This window comes from Alligator sinensis, unplaced genomic scaffold (genome assembly GCF_000455745.1).
Source record: "Alligator sinensis unplaced genomic scaffold, ASM45574v1 scaffold14_1, whole genome shotgun sequence".
NCBI classification, from domain to species: domain Eukaryota; kingdom Metazoa; phylum Chordata; order Crocodylia; family Alligatoridae; genus Alligator; species Alligator sinensis.
Genome location: NW_005842709.1, coordinates 801,646 through 807,577, shown reverse-complemented (window position 1 = coordinate 807,577; position 5,932 = coordinate 801,646). Strand labels below are relative to the sequence as shown.

The window sequence follows — 5,932 nt, the reverse complement described above, 5'->3', positions numbered from 1 at the left end:
GAAACAGGCCACTCAAGCTGGATCATGGTTGGGTTGTCCATGTCCCAAAGGCAAACTGTGATAGAAAGGGCCATGCGGGGAGAGAAAGGGACAGCTGCAGTGTAGCCAATTACACTGTGCCAACTGCTCAGGGGGCAGACACAAAAATCCAGAGATTGGCTTAAAAATCATGAGATTTCTTCTTTTAAAAAGTTAAGTCCATTTTCCTTCTGACCCTGTAAGTGTTAATTTTTTAGGCTCTACTCTGTAACTATGAGGAACAGATGCTTAGCACCTTTTCAAGTGCAAGCTGATCATCTCACCAAACCCCAAGACTTTCAGAAGAGGTGCTTTGAAAGAACCCTGGCTATTGTGAGACTCCTGGTATAATCACATGTCAGCACATCTGTACTAGGCAGGGGGCAGGCCAAATGCAGGGAAGGTTTGCCAGGTGAGTGCAGGGACAAGAACTGTCTTCTTAATTTTAGAAAATCAAATAAATAAAGTGAAAATTATTTTGACTGCTTCTTTCCTTGCCATCAGCACATGTCTCTCCCACCAAGTATTTATTAAGTGCAGCAGGAAAAGAAGCTGTTCCACAGTTCACAGCAGCATGATATGACAATATGACAATCCAGACAGGGACTCAGGGTGAAGATACAGGCAAGACTGAAAAAAAGGCAACAAGAAATTACCCAAGCTGGGTTCAACAGGTTGCTCCCCCTGTGACAAGGGGCTGTTACAGGGAGCAAGGGCTCCTGTTACATTAAGGAAAAGGGCCAGCAGCGCAGGGCCTGTTGCCATATACAAGCAGCAGAGCTCCAGGAAAATAAGCAGCAAGGGGGAGCTGGAAAGAGCCCCTGCAGGGCTACTAGTCACTACAGGAGAGCTAGCTGGACAGCATGATTAGAGCCCTGGGCAAGTAAGAGGGGATCCAGGGCAGCCCAGTTAAGCAAGTGGCAGCAAATGAAGACAGACTGCTCTGGGAGCACCTGAGACTGATCATCAGGAAGACACCTGGCTAGAAGGAGGTGGAGCCGATGGGTACAAATCCTGGTGTTCAGGCCAACAAGAGTAGAAAGGCCTGGATTGGATAGGAGTTTTGTCTGGTGCGTTATGGGGAGAAGAAGCTGCAGACTGAAAAAGGTACCCTAAAGACTGAGAGGGGCCCAGTGTAGTGGTACAACTTTGGCAGCAATTAAAGCACCCAGACTGGAGATCTGAACCTTTTTAGTTGACAGCAATTTGTTATTGTTTGTATTTAGTTTAACTAGAGGCCTGGGTTGTGGTTATGGGGGTGATTTGGAGGCCACACAGCAGGGTGCCTGACACATTTTGTCTTGAGACCTGCACTGGACAGGGATATGATGGGCTGAGATTCAAGTGCTGAGGTTGGAGATAGTGGTCAAGGCTGAGGGTCTCAGCTAGAGGAAAAGGGCCAAAGCTGGGAAGGCTGAAGCCTGAACAAGGGATTAAGGCCTGAGGGCCTGAGTTTATTAGTTGGACTGAGAGGTCCTGAGTGACACTTATGGGGGAGGCCAGAGGCCATAATTAAGGCCTATGAGCTGCTGTCTGGGCCACTGAGGTGCAGAACCCCCAGCAGCTGAACTAGCTAAAGAGAGAAGGAAAGAGAGGCAGGGATGGCTGAACGAGCTGAACTTGGAACTGTGCTAAAGTCCAGAGGCACCAGATTCATGTCTCCCACCCAAAGGATTCAGAGGCAACCTCCTGTGACATTCAGATTCCATCAAAGTGTGGCACGTGAGTGAAAGGGAGAAGAAGCCTTAAGGTTGTGGAGGATGCAGAGTCAACCCACTTCAAGGGGGTGTGCTTGAGCCCCTTTCTGGGTTAGGCCTGTTACAGGAAAGAGCCCAGCTTTTCAGTGACTGCAGATGAATGCTCAGTGTGCTGGGTGACACCAGCTCTTTCCAAATGAATTGTAAAAATCTCAGCATACCAGGAGCAGTAGCATTGCTAGTTCTCATAGTGCTACTATATCTCAAGATGCTTAGTCTCTGTTTTTAAAGACCAAGCACCTAGAGTCATGGGATTAAATTAAAATCTTAGTTTGATATTAAGTGTTTAGCCTTTGTATTTGAAGAGAAACACTGGACACTGCCCAAGTATACAAGCTTAGGAAACCAGAAGGCAAAGAAAGGACTCTAGTATATTAATGCTCCTTGGCCCAAGTGGTTAGTCAGTGCATGTGTCCTTGCTGGACCACAAATCAGTGGGCTGCTTGGAGTGGTGCCTCTGCCCTCTGTCATACTCATACTCCCCCTCCTTCTCTTGCTGTCTGGATTTCTTTCAGCTGTGGTCACTTTCCGTCTCTGAGACAGACATCCACAGCTATACCCAAACTATACCCTGGTCCCCACATTTACAAACAGTGCCCAAGGAGGTCACGAGGCCTTGCCTTGCTGTAATAGCTTATGCCTTGTGCAGTGATTTTCGTGTTGACATTACACACAAGGCATTTCATTGCTCCTAGCTAGCTGAATGAAGGCTGCTGACATGTGCCTCAGGTTTCTCCAGTTCTGCAGTGGAAGGCCACCACCAAAACCTTTCCCCTTGCTAGGGAAGCATTTTGAATCGCCTAGTTTTTGAAAGTCTGAATCATAATTTCAGAAAGGTTAACGTACCAGGCTGCAATTGCATTCCTCCCCGCCCCCCTGTCTGCAGGGGTTCTTTTGCAGTTGTTAGAAATCTAGATATTAGGTTGGTGCCCCAACCACAGCTCCCTAAGAGATAAAAATGAAGGATCAGAGCACCTCCATATGGCTGCTTGAGACAGGCTAGTAGTGCCACCTTGGCCACTTGATGTATAAAACCTAGCTTGGTTCTGCTGCTGGTAGTCTGGGCAGGTATAAAAAGGTACTGGTCCCACAGGGTGGCCACAATGCCCCCTCGTGGCTGCTCATCACTTTCCTGGTCTGCCCTACTTGATCACTCTCCCCCTTTGCTTGCCCACCAGCCATACCTTGGTGCTATAGTCCTTTAAAGAGAGGGAGGCTGCCCCAGGGCTTCCCAAGCCTGGTCTCACTCTCTGGCTCCCAGAACTAATCATTTTGGGGCACTTGGTCCTAACCCAACACCAGGCCACGTCAAGTCTTTACATTATCAACCACCAAAGCAAGCCCACTAGGCAACTACTGCAAAACCTGCAGGTTAGGGCACTCAAGGGAATCCATTCCTACCCCAGCCCTGGAACAGTATCCTCCTGGGAGTGCAAGGAAGCCTAGGGCATCTAATGGGACACTTATGTGTCTATACACCAATGCCAGGAGATTGGGGAACAAACAGGAGGAGCTGGTCCTCCTGCTAAACAAGAATGACTATGATCTCATAGCAATAACAGAGACCTGGTGGGACTCCACCTATGACTGGGCCACAGGTATAGATGGCTATACCCTGTACAGGAGAGATGGTGTGGGAAAAAGGGGTGGGGGTGTAGCTCTCTCTGTCAAGGAAAGCTACACATCCCTGCAAGCTTACATTGGCACCCATGGAAGATGACTGGAGACCCTCTGGGTTAAAATATGTGGAGAACATGGCACAGGGGACACAATGGTAGGAGTCAACTACAAACCTCCTAATTGGGAATGAGTTTGACCAGGAATTCACCAGGGAACTGGCTGAGGCTGCACGCTGTCAGTGAATGGTTGTCTGGGCAGTTGAAGTCTCCCATGACATCTCATGGGAACACCACTTGGCCAAATCTGAAAGGTCACAAAGCTTCCTCACATGCGTGGATGAGCTCTATCTGACTCAAGAAGTCTATGCACCAACAGGAGGTAAAGCGCTGCTGGACCTGGTACTGGTGAAAGGGGATAATCTAGTCAGTGACATAAGAATCAAAGGAAAGCTGGGAGACAGTAGCTACAAGCTGATCACTTTTACTATCCATTGCAAACCTGGCAAGTCACTCAGCAATGCAGAAGTCCTTGACTTTAGGAAAGCTGACTGTGATAAACTCGACAGAACAGGAGTTCAAGATGATTGGTTGCTCCTTAGGGGAGCAATCCTGAAAGCACAAGGGATGTCCAACCCATCTCAGAGGAAAGGTTGCAAAAGGGTACAGCAACCCCCTTGGCTCAGCAAGGAACTCATGGACCTCCTACATCTAAAAAGAGAGGCTTATAAAGGCTGGAAGACAGGAATCACCACAAAGGAGAAGTATTCTGCACTGGTCCATACCTGTAGGGAGTGAACCAGGAAAGCCAAGGCTACAACCGAACTCCAACTGGCTACATGTATCAAGGAAAATAAAAGTCCTTTTTTTAGATATGTGGGGAGTCAGAAGAAAATCATGGGTAACATTGGACCCCTGCTAAACCAAATGGGACAACTGACACCCAGGAAAAAGCCAGCCTACTTAATGGGTACTGTGCGTTGGTTTTTCACCAGCCCAAATGGACCGCCCTGCCTAACATGATGTGGGACATCCAGGCTGAGGGTGAATTTATACTTAACATCAGTGTAGACCTTGTAAAGGAACACCTTGAGGGTCTAGACAGCTTCAAGTCAGCTGGTCCTGACAGTTTGCACCCCTCTGTTCTTAAGGAGCTGGCAGGAATCGCAGCCCAGCCACTAGCAAGCATATTTAAGAACTCGTGGCGCACAGGTGAAGTACCCAAAGATTGGAAGAAGGCCAATGTGGTGCCTATCTTCAAGAAAGGGAGGAAAATAGATCCAGGGAACAACAGGCCAATCAGCTTGACCTCAATCCCTGGAAAGATTTTAGAAAAAATTATCAGAGTCCATTCTTGACAAACTGGCTGATGTCAACATCCTGAAGGACAGCCACCATGGGTTTGTTGTGGATAGGTCTTGCCTGACCAATCTCATTTCCTTCTATGACCAGATGACATATCACCTGGACAGGGGGTAAGAGATTGACGTCATATATCTGGACTTCTAAAAAGCCTTTGATCTGGTGTCCCATGATCACCTCATGGAAAAATCGGCCAACTGCAGACTCAGCTACATCACAGCACAATGGCTGGGGAATTAGCTCTGAGGTCAGACCCAGAGAGTAGTAGTTGATGGAACTGAATCATCATGGCGCTCTGTTACCAGTGGTGTCCCCCAAGGCTCCATCCTTGGATCTGTTCTCTTTATCATCTTTATTAACGATGTGGACATTGGTGTCAGAAGCTGACTGGCCAAGTTCACTGATGACACCAAACTTTGGGGTAGGGCATCCACACCCGAGGATAGGCTAGTGATCCAGGCTGACCTTGACAGGCTTAGAAAGTGGGTGGATAAATCCCTGATGACATTCAATATGGATAAACATAAGGTACTCCACCTGGGGGGGAACCCACATCAAGTTATAGGCTCAGCACTACTACATTTGCTAGCACCACAGCCAAAAGGGACTTGGGTCATGATTGACCACAAGATGAACATGAGCCACCAATGCAATGTTGCAGCTGGTAAAGCAAACAAAACTCTGGCTTGCATCCTGTCCCAGGGGAGCTGGGGTTGCAGGAGGGCCCCAGCCCAAAGGAAAGCCTTACTTACCTTCCTCAGAGCCCAAAGAGCAGGAGGAAACACGCAGGGCAAAACCACCATCACGGGTGGTCAGCCGCGCTTATATTCAGCTGAGGCCGGGCAGCGTGGGCGGGAGACGCCGTCCGGCGGAAATAAAAAGCTGCCCCGAGGATACGGCGGGACTGCAGATGAGCGGAGACTCGTGGAGGGAGCCCTCACCCAGAGGGGCTCAGCTGCTGCTGCGTTGGGCAGAGTGGGAAGTTGGGGGCGGAGCCGGGAGAGGCTCAGTCAGCGGAGCCGAAAGAGTCGGCAGCGACGCCGACAGCAGAGGCGGCAGTAATGCCAACGGAGGAGCCGACAGTGAGGCTGACAACAGAGTCAGCAGTGACGCCGGCAACAGAGGCGGCAGTAAAGCCGGAAACGACGCTGGCGGAGGAGCAAGGCGGGGGCGCTGGCG

At 49.4% G+C, this 5,932-nt stretch overlaps 1 long non-coding RNA gene across 1 annotated transcript in view; it reads right to left on the bottom strand.

Annotated features, from left to right (window-relative positions):
* Positions 1 to 5,662, bottom strand: part of LOC102385551 — a 10,924-nt gene extending 5,262 nt beyond the window's left edge. The window contains exon 1 of the long non-coding RNA XR_324999.2: positions 5,506 to 5,662. This is a non-coding gene — a long non-coding RNA (uncharacterized LOC102385551). The remainder of the gene's footprint in view (positions 1 to 5,505) is intronic.
* Between the last annotated feature and the right edge of the window lie 270 nt (positions 5,663 to 5,932).